The sequence below is a fragment of the Rousettus aegyptiacus genome, unplaced genomic scaffold (genome assembly GCF_014176215.1).
Source record: "Rousettus aegyptiacus isolate mRouAeg1 unplaced genomic scaffold, mRouAeg1.p scaffold_m13_p_3, whole genome shotgun sequence".
Taxonomy (NCBI): Eukaryota; Metazoa; Chordata; class Mammalia; order Chiroptera; family Pteropodidae; genus Rousettus; species Rousettus aegyptiacus.
The window spans coordinates 128,012,334-128,028,374 of record NW_023416306.1 but is presented as its reverse complement, the minus strand read 5'-3'; the positions used below and the strand labels follow the sequence as shown (position 1 = coordinate 128,028,374).

Sequence of the window (16,041 nt, the reverse complement as noted above, 5' to 3'; positions counted from 1 at the left end):
TCTGAAAAATTCTTGGCAAAATTTCTCATCCTCCGGCTCCCTAATTGGCTGGGTAATTTAAAGTAGGCTTATTGCATTTGAATTTTCCGAATAGAATGAGTTCAGTTCACCTTTTCGTGTATGATAGATTATTTGAAGTGCATTACTGGGGCTGGAGGAAACACAGCCTTGTCTAGAAGCATGCTAAACACGTGATGGTATCCATTTCATACACAGTGGGACAAAATCTTCTGTTAGAGAATTATAATTACATGTAGAAATAAAAAGGAGACACGTATGTGTATATATGTACTCATATGAGAAATTATAGAAAGAAAATGAAATAGTTAATTAACCAAAATAAGGTTTCTCACGATCTTTTTTTTTTTTTTTTTTTCATCTTCTTGGATGTCCTCCCTCCATGACCAAGTTTTAGATGACATTCTAGGTCTAGGTCCAAAAAGATCCCATCCCTTTAGACAAGCCTTCCTTTTCCATATGTCTGTGGCACCTCTTTTGAAGTGCTCTTACCTCATACACTGTGGTTTCCTTGTGTCAGAACCGTCAGGATTCCGTGTCTCATTAAGATGTGAAATTAGAGGTCAGGGGTTATCCCTGGACCTTAGCCAGTGCTCTCTATATAATTTAGAAGCACCTGTGGAGCTTTTAAAACATGTCAATCCCAGAATGCCATCCTAGACCAACTGAAATCAAAGTCCTTGAGGGTGGGACTCAGACATAACCGAATAACTTTTTAAAGCTTCCTGGGTGGTTGGTTCCTGAAAGCAGCAGAGATTGAGAGCCGCTGCTATGGCTTGCTCTGCCTGATTTGGTGCAACCGATCAGGATGTATTTTGTCATGCTGCCGCAAACCACTGAACTTAGGAGGTTTGGAGTTTTTTTTGGCAGAGGGAGCAGAAGGGATAGGGGAGGGTATTTGTTTAATAAAGTCGACTTCTGTAAAAAGTAGACTAGTTCCCAGGAGACTTCACAAAAGAAGAACCTTTGTGTGAACAGCACCTGGGGGCCTTCAGGCGTGGCATGGCTTGAGCCGGCAGCCTAAAGCCTTGCAACCTGAATCCTCCTGCCTTTCCCCAGTTTGATGTTGTAGCCCAGACCAGGTGACTCAATACACCAGGTGGCTCAGTTCACCTGGGCAGGTGATTCCGCATGTTTGGGATGAGGCTCAGGAATCTCTCTTTTACAAGGGTTCCAGGTGATTCCAGTGGGAAAACAGATAGTTGAAGACCACTGCTCTACAGCGCTGTGGAACTGAAAATGATGTGGGTCTTGTGTCATAAGTGTAGTTCTTTTGCGTCTCTCCTAGATTGTCTTTCTTACCCCCATATCATGTACAGTCGTGTGCCACATAACATTTCTGTCAACGATGGACCCACTACATGGTCCTATAAGATTATAACGGAGCTGAAAAGTTCCTATCACTTAGTTGACATAGCCTATGGTCCTAACCCAACATATTACTCATGTTTTTGGGGAGATGCTCGTGTAAACAAACCTACTGCATTGCCAGTTGTATGAAAGTAGAGCACATACAATTACGTTAAGTATGTAATACTTGATAATACACTACTACGTTGCTGGTTTATCTATTTACTATACTTTTTATCATTATTTTAGAGTGTACTCTCCTTATAGAACAAAAAGTTACCATAAAACTATGTCATGTTATACCAGCAGCAGCCTCATATCTCGTGTTTACTGAGTCTCTTAACTGTATCATTTTCTTTTGTGCTCGATTTCATCTCGTGATATTTTGTTGAGTGAGTGATGTGTACAGGCTTGTGGCCCAAGAGCAAGAGGCTATACTAGATAGCCTAGGTATGTAGCAGGCTGTACCATCCAGGTTTCTGGAAGTGCACTATATGATGTTTGCACGAGGACAAAATCGCCTAACGACAGATTCTCAGAAAGTATCCCAATAGTTAAGTGGCACATGACTGTCATCATATACTTATTTTCTCTAAACTTTTATATATTTTTAAAGTTTAGCTCCTTATATCATCCAATATTTATTTTTATGGTGTGAGGGACCATACCACATAACTTTTTCCAAATGGTCTTAAAAATAGTTTATTAAATAATACATTCTTCATCCTCCATCTTAAAGTGCTGCCTTTATCCTGTACTGAAATCACATCTCTAATATATTACTGGCCTCTTCTGATTCAATTGATTCTTTCCTCTATTCCTGAACCAGTTATCACCACCATACTGTGTAATTACTCTAGTTTTAGAATTTTTTATATATATTTGGGCAAGACTTCCCTAGTTATATTCTTTTTTAAATGAGTTCTTGCCCATACATGTGCATTTATTCTTTCAGATAAAATTTGGGGTCAGTGTCAAAGTTCTCTTTAGAATCTCTTTAGAACTTAGATTGGGGTTGAGTGTAGTCTATAGAGCAATTAAAGAAAGTGAACTGGTTATATCTTTATAACTGAGTCTTTTTATTCCACTGTCTTCATCAGCTTTTTTTTTTTTTTTTTTTAGGTCCTTCAAGATAATTAATTATGCTTTTCCTTACACGGTTCTTTTACATTTCTCATTAAATTTATTACTGGTACTTTATAACGTTTGTTCCTAATTTGAATGGGATCTTAGCTATAACATTTCTTTTGAAAATATTTCTCTTTAATATTTTGTTCTTATAATTTAAGGGATATGTCACAATCCACAAAATTAAAATAAGAATCTCATTTATCTGAATATGAAGGGATTGTGGCATTCTGGGTCATTCCATTTTTAATGAATAAACATTTTCTTTTTTTAATTAAAAAAATAAAATAATTTCTTCCCAAATGTCCTAGTACATTCTTCCTAGATCTGTTTCTTCATTAATAGATTTTCTTGGACCATTGGGTCATCATTCTAAAGACTCAGGGTGGCTGTATGGCCCATGGGTGCAGAAGGGGCAAAAACTAGACTAAATGTTTTTGTGGCAGTTCACACCCTGTGCTTCTGAATAGTGGTCAGAAGTTCAGCAAAGCACCTCCTCTTCCTAAAGGTCAAGAAAGCACAGTGAAAAGTGAAAAGAGAGGGAAGTGTTTGAATTTTGCTTAGCAGAACAAGGGATTCAGGAGTGAGAGCCACGCTTTTGCTTAGAATTTCAGTAAGAAGAAAGAATGACCCCAGGAATCAAATAATTCTAAGAACTAATTATATAAAAGTAACTTGCAAACTATAAAGTGATATTCAAGTGTATTTGGAAATACTAACTGCATGTATTTGAAAGACTTCCAAACAATAAACAGTATCATTGCTGGATAAAACCTCTTTCATCTACCCCAGGATTCTTGTCATGGTCTTTTGTAAAAGCAGAAGAAATTGTAAAGTAATTCTTTAATCCAGATAGGTGTCATGAATAAAACATAGAAAGCCTTGGGGATTCTGGTAATTTATGGATATGCTATCTCTTCTTACCAGCCACAGACTAAATGCCCCTCCATTCCCAAGTAAAGACTTGGGAGAATAATGCCCCATTATTAATAATTAATTAATAATGTCCCATTCCTGGTACCCCTCTCTTTGCATTTCTCTGTCTGTCCTCAACCATTTTGTCTTACTAGGAATATAAAAAGTAGTTAGGCAATCCCATTTTTTGACAGAAAGATAAAACCCAAAGTTAAAGATGAATGCTTAATCAATCAGGTTCTAACAACTAGTGAATCCAGTTTCATGTACAAGGAATAAGTATTCTGTATACTGAAGAAATTAAATTAATTTTTCCCATCTTCATATTTTCACATTATATTCTGCTGCTATGAAGTAAGTAGATGTGAGGTTTTTTTTTTTTTTAATGTTGATTTTCTTTTTAAAGAAAAGGCTAAAAGATCATTAGGAAAGCAATGTATGTGTTAAAATCTGTCTGTGAAACAGTAATGACCTGTTTGTCATTACTGGGAGGAGTAAGAGGAGGAGAAAATAACAATTAGAGACTTCTTAATATAAAAACGACTAGGAATTCCTGGAACTAATATTTTATTTAGAATCGTTGGTTCTGTACTCATGTATATTTCTATGCTGTGGTACTATACTCAAGCAAATGTAAATGTCAAGATGGTTTCACTGGTAAGTTCTGTAACACTTTTAAGAGATACACAGTTTTTCCGATAAGTAGTTTCAGAGCAAAGAAGAATAATTCAGATTTTTAATTTTTTTTTGAGGTTAATAAACCTTTGTTTAAAACACTGGACAAAGATGGCACAAAACAAGTGAGTGATTTCACTGATTAATATAAATGCCATTTCATTTTAGAATTTTTGAGATAGAAAAGACTAGAGATATCCAGACCATGCCTGCCATATTTTAGGTGGGGAAACTGAGAACCAGAGTGGTAGAATACGTTTATTTAAGATCACGGTTTGGTACACGTGTATGGAAGGCTGTTTCTTGACTCAGCAAAGTCAGAACAGCACCCCTCTCAGGAAGGGGTGAGCATTAAAAGTGAGTGAGTGCTGTGCCCACCGCGTGCTATATGTAGATTATCTCCCATAATCTCACGGGCCCCCACTGAAGGAGACTGTATTGTCTCCGTTTATCTGAAGTGAAAGCTGTGGCTCAAAGGGGCTAAATAACTAGTGTGTGCTGAGAGTCAAATCTAGTTCTGTTTACTTTTACTTTTTTATTCGACTTTTCTTTTTCAACGTTCTGTGCTTCGCTTAGGTTTTTTTCAAACACGAATACTGACTTTTTGATCAATCAGCCTTTCCGTGTATGGCTTCCTGATTGCTTTAAGGAAAGCACTTCAAGTGGGCTTAAACGTTTAATGCAGTGTGGCTTCGAAACTCCCCTCTCTATGGGGGCCAAGCGGCTCTTTTGTCCACTTGATTAATCAAGCTTCTTTTTTCTTGATGTCCTTGTTTTCTTCACAAAATGTTAGGCATTTTAGAAATTTCTCCCTTTTTTCTAAATAAATTGCTTCAAATTATTTTGCAAGCTATGGTTATAGTTCTTCAGTGCGAAAATAGATGTGTTGATAAATAAAAGTGACCTGCTGGTTTGGATTCGTGGTCCTTCCTTGTACCCATTGATTTTCCTTGCCTCTTAACCAACTGACTACTATTATGGCTGCTGGTATTTACTGAATCTAAATATTATGTTTTTAAAAGACTTTTTTGAAATTCTTTTTGCTTTTATTCCAAAATAAAAACCAAACATTATAAAGATAGTTTTAATTTTAACATGTCCAAGTAAATTAGAAGGGAAAAAATAGCAAACGGGGAAAACAACCTCAGAAAAAGCAATTGTTTGCAAAGACTATTTGTAAATATATTTGATCCTGTCATTTGATCAAATGACACATGCCATAGAGGACTTACCTCTTCTTAACTCGGCAATTTTCATCCTCCCTCAAATAGTCCATAGAAAGTAGACTATCCAGAGAAAATGTAACAAGAACACAGAATTTTGGGAAGTTAGAACTTCATCAAAACAACGTTTTACGTGAAAGATTTACTTTTTTAAATTTAAATGTCAGGCTAGATTTTAAAAATTCCTAACTGAGCGGCCCTGATGAGTTAAGTGTGAAGGCAGGGGAAAACCCTCCTTTTTTACCTTTTAGCTTTGCCCCGTCCACCTCCCTCTGTATTTCCACCTCGCACCCCAGGCTCTTGTGCTCACCTCTGCACCTTTGGAGCTCTCCTCATTCTCAAGAATATGGCGATCACCTCTTTTTCCTTTGAAGAAAGATACAGTTCGAGTATATTTATTCCCACTCAACTAATGAAAGCTCCATACTTTGAATTCCATTATGCATATTTTTATTTGGGTTGCTATGTATTCAAATTGTAACTTTCTCCAGTTGAGGATATTTAGGGGAAAAAAACCTGATGGTTGACTACAGGAGAGGAAAAAAAAGAAAAATGACGAGGACTGCCCAGGAAGGAAGGATGAAGTCCTTAGAACTGCTCTTCCGTGTCTGTTGGAAGGAGTTTTGGCCTGGAGGAAGTGGTCAACAGAAGGCTGGACAACTCTGGGTGTCAGGAGAGTGGACTTAGGAAATACGAACTCTATAGTACAGCATACGTCTTGTCAAAGATTTTTCACCTCAAAGAACCAAGTTATCTCATATCTCTGGCTCTACTTGGGAACTATGTCAGTTGAACATTTGGTTAGAGAACCAAGCACTGGGAAACAGATGTGTCTTCTTACACATACAATCTACAATTTAATTCAAAACCATTCACTCACTGGATCCACTGGAGAGGAATCCTTAAAACCCCAAAAGATTTTAGTCTAACAAAGAATGATAACGTGGAAGTTAAGAGTTTCACACCCATTATTGCCAATTCAAGATGTTTAAAATGTCATTGGCATTTTCCTTATAGGATGCTGTCATTATTTAAGTGTCTATTTAAAAATGCTGATGAGATTTTTGTAGTTTCACTCCTGTCTTTAGTCCTCTTGCACGGACTCCTCCCCCCCACCCCCCTTCCTAAAGTTTTAGCCACAGGGCCTTTGGAGAACCTGTTCTTCTGCCAGTGGGAAGTGGTTACAGGTTAGAGAGGGTGGAGACTCCCCTTCTGCCTTTCTCTGTTCAGCAAGCTAGCTGGTCACCAGCTGTAACACTCAGAGATCCCGTAGAGATAGTCCTGGGTGGCAGCTGAGTGCAGCTTGGGGAGCAGAGTTGGCTCATTGTTCTATGGAGCAAGCTTAGGGGGAGGTGTTCTAAAACCACAGAGAAAACAATTTGCTGTTTCTCACTTCATAATTCAACAGATGATGTGCCTTCATGGATTGATAATATAGTCTTCTCACTGATCAACAGGTTGAAAAAGAAAGTTTGCTTGGCACAGATCTGGGAATGAGGACTGTACTGCATGCTGAGTACAATATTTCAACTTTTCCTTGAAGCAAAAAGAAAGTTTCAACCCCGACTTAACTTATGTGACTATTATTTAAAAAAAAAAAAATCCTATTAATGAAAATAGAAATTTGGATAAAAATAAGCGAGGCTACCAATTTTCTAAGCCATCTTTTAATTTTTGTTTTCTTCCAAACTGAATTCCATTGGTTTTGCTTCACAATGCAGTCGTTGCTATGGGGCCACTTTAGCCACACCTAGTAGCTGAATCTGCAAATACCACAAAGCTTACTTCCTTTAGAAGGATTTAGCTTGATTAATTTACACTCTTGGGTGACATTTCCCAGTTGAGTAGGAGGAAAAAATTAGCTTAATTTGACCACATTAGCCACATCATGGATGGGGAAATATAGGAAATGTGTGTAAGTGATTTATTTGCCTCATTACTTAAGTGAAGATGTTTCCAGCCTTAGGTTTTACCTTGTCTTGTAGAAACTTTATGAGCAAAATATTTTAGACTATGGTAATTTCAATGTTCTTTTAAGTCTGTATTGCAGGCTAAAGCGCTTTTCTTCTTCTTTTTTTTCTTTTTGCCAAATGTGAAATAATAGAGCAGAATAAGACCATGTGCATTGCATTATAAAAATTATATCTGATGGATGTTTGTGTTTAGAAAAATCATAATCAGGCTCACCATTTGTAGATATGGATAACAAAACTCCTTTGCCAAAGTTGGTTTCATCATAATTGCTCGCCTTTATGGGTTTTATTTCCACATCTTTAGTAAAATCCATTTGGTTATACTTCAAAATTATTACATGAAAATTTGTAGTGTGCAGCCTGATCTGAGTCCTGGCTCTTGTAATTTTAGAGCAATTCTCTCAGTTTTCACATCCATGAAGTGGAAATGTTCACAATAGTTATAATAATAAATCACCTCCTAGAATTGTTATAAGGATCAAATCAAATGAAGTATCTGGAAGTATATTTTTTGTAAACTGTAAATAATTTAATAACTCTAAGGAAATATTATATAAGCATAGATTTGCTTTAAAACTAGGGTGTTCTTAGGGGTGTGCTGTATGAATTACTGGCGATACCAGAGAATTTTCCAGATGGTCCAACATGTGTCCAAAATTCAAGTCCTATGAAAAACACATATTTTAAAAATAAAAGACATTTGTCATGGCATTCTGAGATCTAGAGTCAAAAGAACATAAGCACTGAACAATTTTTTTAATCCAGGAAAAAGCTTTAGGATTTTCTTTTGCTTTTGGTATTTTTTGCGTTTAGTTGGGAAGAAGAGTAAAAAATAGGAGTCACTGCAGGACTGGTTTTTTTAACATGACCCTAGAGAGTCCTACATGACACAACCGAGAGCTTATTACCTGAGAAGACGTGAGAAATGTGTGCAGACAGCACTGCATGTATTCCAAATGATAACTTGTAACATTCCTCGACAAAAATTAGGGCCATGCACAATTTCAAATGATAAAGGTTCTTTCCCATCATTCTCAAGGGGAATCATTTGAATTTATTAGTATTTTTTCCCCATTATGCCTGCCAGAGTTTATTGGTAAATAAATATGCAGGCTGCTTAGCCGTGGCAAGAAGCGTATATGTATTTTAAATGCAAGTCCATCCCAGCCTCCAAGTAGCTAGGAAAAACAGGTGCGAGACTTCAAAGAAATCTGGGAGTGAGCCTGGACAGGTTTCTTCTCCTTTTCCATGGTCAGCATCATGTGGTATGTGTATGCGACAACAGTGAAAAGCAGCCCTTGATGCAGAACCAAGTGGATTTTTTACTGTTCATATTCAGCACAGATCTGTTGATGCAAAAAACATGCTCTCCTGATGTGGCCACTGAATTATCACTTGCTTCTTTCAAAATCCCTCTAATCTTGAATTTTGATGGTATTTGGTAGATCACATCTACTGCAGCAGCCCATGCTTGCCAGTGAAGTGTCTGAAAATGGTTTCAAGTAATTTTAACAAACTCTTTGATGATAGTCCACCTTCCAGTACATACCGAGACTAGTACATATATCCTCCAAGTTGCACCAAATCTCGTTCTTTTTTTTCATTTTATCATCAAATTTGTACTTTGTTGAATAATAAAACTAGAAAACCATGAGCTATGCATGGAATGAGTAAAGATTATCCTGAGTAGGCTGTGTCCCGTGTGATGCCCTAGTTTTTCTCTTTCATAGTTTTGACCCATTGTGATGTGACTATTTTCTTGGATAGTTTTTGATTGTATTACATTTTTAAAATAAAAGATATTAAAGACTGTCAAATCTTTATACCAATAGGTTTGTTAAACATTCCTCAGTAGCATTCACAGTAATAAGGGGTTGGTGGATGTGGTTTTTGCAAATGAGCTTCTTTTGTCTGCTTAGGAATTTTCTTTTAAGTTTCTGTAGGTGTCACTCATAAACGACACATATGGGTGGATGGAACGAAATGATGGAGACAACTTATGCCAATCTAATAAGTAAATAATGCTGATAGTCAGTGTTAAAGAGTTGGCAAGTTTCTCTCGGATTCCCCACTATTTTTGACACGCTCCAGACTGAACCGGAAGACCTGGCAGTGTGACCTTGCTGCCAAACCCTGCCAACTGATTTCTATATAATCATGGTATGGAGACCTAAGATGCTTTGAAGAATATTTGGGTGAAGCTGGGTGGCAATTTTACTGCTACCAGCTGACACTGCTTTGGAGATATAGCAGTTTCTGTCACTTTGTCACCAATGGAAAAAATGCTATTACCATATTGAAAAAAGATGACATTTGGTCGCATTTTCATCTCAGAAATTGTCTAAAATGGTTATCTTTTGAAGTGCAAAGCATTCTGTTGATTGGTTCTGAAACATTATTTCTTCTAATTTGAAATTATATTATCCATCATAAGAATGAGGAAGGTGAATTAACAAAAGCTAGCAGTGGGGATACGTGGAGGTCCCCATGGCCCCCCACTTCCGTTTTGGTCTTATAGTCCCATCAGGCTGTGAGCCCAAGGGAGGCAGAGAGTCTGTCTTGTTCACCACTTTTTCTTAGTGCAGGACTTAGTGCAGTGCTTGGCATAGAGTAGGAGCTCAGTTTGTTGAATTAATTAAGTGAATGAAAAACCAGGTAGAAAAGGAGATCTTGGGAACAGGTGCAAAAATAAGCAAGTCTCGTAATGAGTTGCATTTCACGTAGGTTTTTGTTTGTTTGTTTGTTTGGGTGGTTAGTTTTGGAAGGCCAAGAACACAGGGAAAATCACACCAGACTCCAGCCTTCACATGGTGGTTGTTTATGATGTGATGGATGGAACGAAGGTGTCCTTTCCCCATCCTAGCACCACACCTCTCCTGTTGTATCTCGAGTGTCACCATCAATCAACACTCTGTCCTCTTGATGCTGCTACTCTGACATACCCAATATTGGTAGCCAGTTAAATTCTTTCCATTTGTGTTAAACACTCCTGCTGGTATGCCTGTGAAACAGGATTGCTGATTCATAGGATATACGCATAGACACTTAGAGAGGAACTCCGTAATTGGTTTCCAGAAAGGTTTTGCCTACTTATATGTTCATCCAGGGCTAAACGAGTGAAGTTATGTAAATAAGGTAACATTTTGGAATTACTGGAGGATAATTCCAAACAAGTAACTAAGAATTAACTGCCTGTAAGCTCACAAAAATTTCGAGGACAAGAGATTCTTTATATTTCTTTTATATCCCCCACTACACAGTTAACTGATTAATGTAATTGGCCTACTCAGTCAGGAAGTCTCTACTGTAGATTTCATACTCTTTCCCCTTATCCGGGCATATTTCCAAGGGGTTTCAGAGAAAGAAAAATGAGCTCTTTCCTATGAGGATATGTTAGTTCCCAAATGTTTGCTTAGATACATGGTGGAAGTGCAAAACTATTTATTGAACTCACTTTTGAGGTTCAGCTTTCAACTATAAACATTATGCAAGTAAAGAAACAAGGAGGAAAAAACTACAGGCTAGAATCAATACGAGAGAGTAGCTCTAGAAGGAAGTGGAGAATCAGTTCGTTCAGAGGAATAAGGACAGACCACCAATGGGAAGCAGGTCCATTGTGTGTGGTTGGGGAATGAATGGCAGTAGGAAGTCTCGCGATGTGAGTAGAAGGTTGGTAAGTGGACAGACTGTATTCGGAAGTAGATAGTGATGAAACTGAATAGTTAAAGCAGGACCTTGAAAAGTAAGATGTGGAATTGGAATGCATGATTTCAGAATTTAAAAGTAATATGACATTTCTTAGTAGATTGTACTTAGATTGTGTTTACTAAGCAACAACCACCTACTGGGATGACTATGTATGGCCAATCCAGATAAGAACACCAAGGCTTCATGGAAAGGAAAGAATTTAGGACTTATATCTCTACTCAGCTGAGTTCCTTTTTAAGGGGGTACATTTGAGGGGGGAGAGATTGCTAGTTTGTCTCCACAATGGGAAACACTTGATTGAAAAACAATATGGAGCCTGTCTTGACAATGTAATTGGCCATATCCAATAGAAAGCCAACAAAGGCAGTTCCCGAAACCTTTTCTGTTCAGTAGTAACATAAAGATATGACTTATAATTGATGAGGAAATTTAGTTTATGTGACTTTTGCATTAGACAGGTCAATGACAATTCTGCTGTGGATTTATAGGACAGGGACTACTAACTAGAAATACCTGTAACTAGACCACTGCTGATGTCCAGATTAATCTATGTTTTAATAAGGATGAATGTCATCTTCCCAGTGACAAACAAATATTGGACGTCCTAGATCAGTGTGTTTACTCATTTCAGTCTGTGAGTCGTAATTTGGAAATACTGGTTTTACTTTTCTTTTTGAGAAGTTAAATGTGTTTTTAAGAGCTGTTAAAAAAAAAAACAAAACCCAGAATTCATTTCCATTAAATTGGCTGCATTCTTGGATATCATAATCCTATCATGCAATTTGTCTTGCAAAAAGCAATGAGAAACTTTGAATTCTTTACCCGTGACTTTGAACAGGTGATTTAACCTCTCTGAAAACCCATTTCCTCATAGGCAAATGGAAATAATGGCTACCTCCAGTCACAAGGTTGTTTGAGGGCTCAAAATGGGAAAGGAGTTAAAAGTAAAATACTGCAAAATTGTAGGGTACATTTTGCTTTTAAAATAATTTGTACTCATATTCAATTTTTGTCTAGGGCCTGGATTCTAGGCTAAAAAAGAGAGCTCTTGGGCTTCATTCTATTTGAATTAGCCTTACTTTATCCTTACTTTAAAATTGGCCTATTTCTTTTCTTTTGAACATTACCCTGTCTTTCAGTAATAAAATAGAGCTCTACAAGTAGTGAAACTGTGGAATTACAGAATTATAAAGCCAGAACTAGCTGCAGGTGAAAAGAAAAGTAGTCATATTAAAATAACTCTCATCAAGGTGAAAATGACCAACAAGTATAGCTCTAATAGGATTATTTATAATTTTTAGAGATGTACTACTGATTGTTAATGGAAGTAAATTTCAAATTGTGTAAGACATGAGGTATTGATAATTTGGGACTCAAATTTCTTTCTAGCTCTTTTGGGGCTGGGAAAGTGATGTGTGTGTGTGTATAATTTCCTGTTAGTAAACAATTTGGCACTGACATTGACAATTAAATTGATTGCAATCTATAGAAGAGGAAGTCTGTCCCTCCATCTCATCCTAAAACATGGGGCACTTACTGGGTTCCAGTAACTGTTCTAACCCTCTGCTGACCTCTAATTCCATACAGTGTTCCTCCCTTAGTTCAAGGATGTACTTCTTTTAATTGTACATTCGTGTTTGAAAAGAAAGGTGGTCGTGATTTAAAAGGACTGCCACTATTCCAGATATTTTGGTCTCCCCATAGGGTGTCCACTACATAGTGAGTAGAACCGGAGATGGTGCAAGGCTGCTCTTACAGCTTTGGGGATTTTCATCAGTTCGTCCTTCTCATCAGGTCAGCAAACTTCTCTAAAGGGCCAGCTTGTAAATATTTTAGAGGAACATACGACCTCTTTGAAACTCCTTGACTCTGCCAATGTAATGTGAAATCACCCGTAGAAAATACATAAAGAACAAGTGTGGCAGTGTTCCAATACAACTTTATTTACAAAAATAAGCAGTAGGCCAAATTTGGTTGGCCCTTGTACTCTATCATTTCCATAAAGACAGGACAGATGCACTTATAATATTAAATGGAATACATTTAATCAATTTAGGGTGTTAATTTGTAAATATCCTAAAGTTGAATCCAAGATAGATTTTTAAAAGTTTGCTTAGAACTATACCTACAAAAGACTGTGTTATCACAATTTTCAGTTCTTCTCTCTACTGTGTGCCTGTGAATTGGCTTAAGGCCTGGCAACAGACTTTGAGAATATTTACTTTTCCCAAGTATTTACTTTTTCTCAAACACTTTCTCAAGTATTTACTTTTCTACACACTTAGTCTGCCATTTTTCACATTGCACTGTCATTTGAAATTAATGCCACTGACCTACTTTAAAATATACCACTCTTAGAGCTGGAAACTATATAAGAGGGAGAGCAAGGAAGGAATAGGAGAGGAAAGTTTACCTTAAATGATCCTTGAAGTCAATATCAGGTACCTTGAGAAGCCATTGCTTCTTGATATTTAAGATCTTCAATTACAGTACTTTGATTCTTAACCTTAAAAAATTCTTTTTCAACCATTTCGAGCCATGTGGAATATCTATTACTGCTTAGGAATTTACTGTGGTTTTTCATTGATCGTGGCCCCAGACTCTGGAATACGTATTAATTTATTTGGGCAGAAAGTGTAGGAATCCACATGCAGAATAAAGTGAACTTTATGCTAAAGCAGAATGTTGAAGCTGGGAATGATTAATTCTTAAAAAACGAACCATCAGCATTAATAAATATTGAATTCTAAGAAGGTTATTTTGCAGTTTGTTTTTTAAAGTACTGAGGTAATCTGACTGACTTCCCATTTAAAAGTAAGGGATTTTTTTTCCCCCTTATGAGCAATATTTGTTTAGAGTCATTGGTAAATTATTAATCTGCGTTCCAGTGTTTCATGTTTGAAATACCAGTCCTCCCATCTGTGGGGGATTTGATCTCACGCCGTGCTCAGCAGAGGGTTCTGGGAAGTGGGAACGGCTGTGGTTTGCTCTTTTAAAGACCTTAAGAGAGAATCAAAAAGCCATGGTTATACAGGAAGTAGGCCTGCCCAGTGGTTGACAGCTGGCAGTTTCCACATGCAGTCATATGATGCCATGAACTTGGAAGGGACACAGAGCTGTGGGAAAGTTTGGGTGGGCTTCTCCCCCCTTTGATTTGCAGAGGCCCTAGAATGTCCTTTACAGTGTTCTCACAGTTCTTTTGAAGAGATGTCAAAATCTCAGTTCGGAACGACCCCAAATGTTTATATTCTGAGTATTCGGTCCATTTTCCTCTAACGATGCACATTTACGGTCACTATTGTGACGTCCAATGAACTTGACTGGTCATAAGACTCCAGAGAGTTCTGGCCCTGGCTCCACATCACTTTCTAGTTATGGCACATTAGTGAAGCCACTTAACCTCTCTGATCCCTTCACCGAGTGGAGTTTATAACAGGATGTACATCATAGTGTTGCTTGAAGATGAATAGCTCATGGGACCTGGCGTGAAGTTTCCTCCTTGAGACTGTACACTCCATGGGGAAGCTGTGTTTCCAGTGCCTGTAGCAGTGCTTGGCTCACAAAAGGAGCTCAAAAAATATTTGTTAAAGAAATCAATACTAAGCACTCAGTAAGTCATTATTAATATCATTGTCATACTTATTTTGTCAACCTTAGCTCAAGTGCCATTTGGAGTCCCTCTCCTTACCTTCTGCTGACAACAGTAATCTTTATGAAGCGGCCGTGGTGTCCACACAATGCTGGGTTCAAATCCTGACCTGCCCTGATGAGCCCATGTGCAAAGTTGCTTACTTTCTTTGAGCTAGTTTCTCTGTAAATTGGGATAGTAGTGTCCTTTCACAGAGTTTAAGGGGATACTATGTCTCTGCCTTAGTTTCCTCAAGAATTTATGGCTATAAACAACCCTGGTACTTACTTCTTTCCCCATGTCTTGGATTTTCACTCCCTAACTGCTTAGCCCTGTAGGTGCTGCGTGCTCCACACTGGAGCCCACAGCAGATCGCACAGGATGTGGAGGTCTGGTGAAGTCCTCTCCCCAGCGAACAGCCATGTTGAGGTTTGTCATTAGCAGCTGGATTTCCTCTCCACATTGATCAAACTTCTGTGTTTTGATCAGGCTTTTCTCTGAAATTGTATATGTCCTTTAAGCTTCCATGATTTGTCTTTGTAAAATACTACCAATATAATACTACTTCATGTCAGATGAATTAGAGAGGTACAACAAATAGCACGTCTGGGGGTTCATAGAGGTTGTTAAAATTCACTTTCTGACTCTTCCCTACCCGCCCCATTCCCAACACCTCTCTTTGGTTCAATGTCTGGTCAGTAGCTAAGCCAATGAAGGTTGGTTCCTCTTCAAAGCTTACAAAGCCTTGATGGTTCGAGTCTGAGAATAGCTCAAATTCTCTTTCCTCTTGTAGAGTCTCTTCCACTGGAACCCTGCCCAGGTTCTGGGAGGTAACACAGATCCAAGGAGAAGCCACTTGCCCAGTGCAAGAACATGCACTGCTCTGCTCTCATCCCATCTTTGAGCAAAGGCCAAATTCCACAAGGCTTTTCACTGCTTAGGTAATACCTAAGGGTAAACTTTCTCTTGTGCTCTCTGCTGATTATCTCTGTCTTCTGTGCACACTGGATGTAGTGTAGTGGAATCAGGAATTGTTACCACCACAGCTGCTCCTGCCAGTACCAACCCCACCATCACCTCAGTGCCACCACCCAGCTCCATCGCCTCGACAGGTAGGAAGATCTGTGAGGTTTTGCTTTCTCCTCTGCCTCTTTTCAGCAAGAGGCAAGCCTCCGCACTCCTGCCCCTGCTCTTGAGCCCAACACCTCCGCTCTCATGACAGCTCCCATAGTGCCGGGGAGGGAGGAGGGAAGAGGGTGTCCCTTTGCCCACCGACAGGGTGTCTCAGCCTTGCCCAGAATGTGTCTGGAAATGGCAGCCCAACCTAGCCTTTCCTTGACTTCACTCTTTCCCTCCCTATCCTAGTCTCCCTCTCCCACCCTTCCCCACCCCCTCCTAGTCTTGCATTTCTACTTGTGAAGAT

General features: G+C 38.3%; 1 protein-coding gene across 1 annotated transcript in view; it reads left to right on the top strand.

Annotated features, from left to right (window-relative positions):
- MYO1E (myosin IE) overlaps nt 1-16,041 on the top strand; it is a 171,929-nt gene that overhangs the window by 18,166 nt on the left and 137,722 nt on the right. The window lies entirely within an intron of this gene.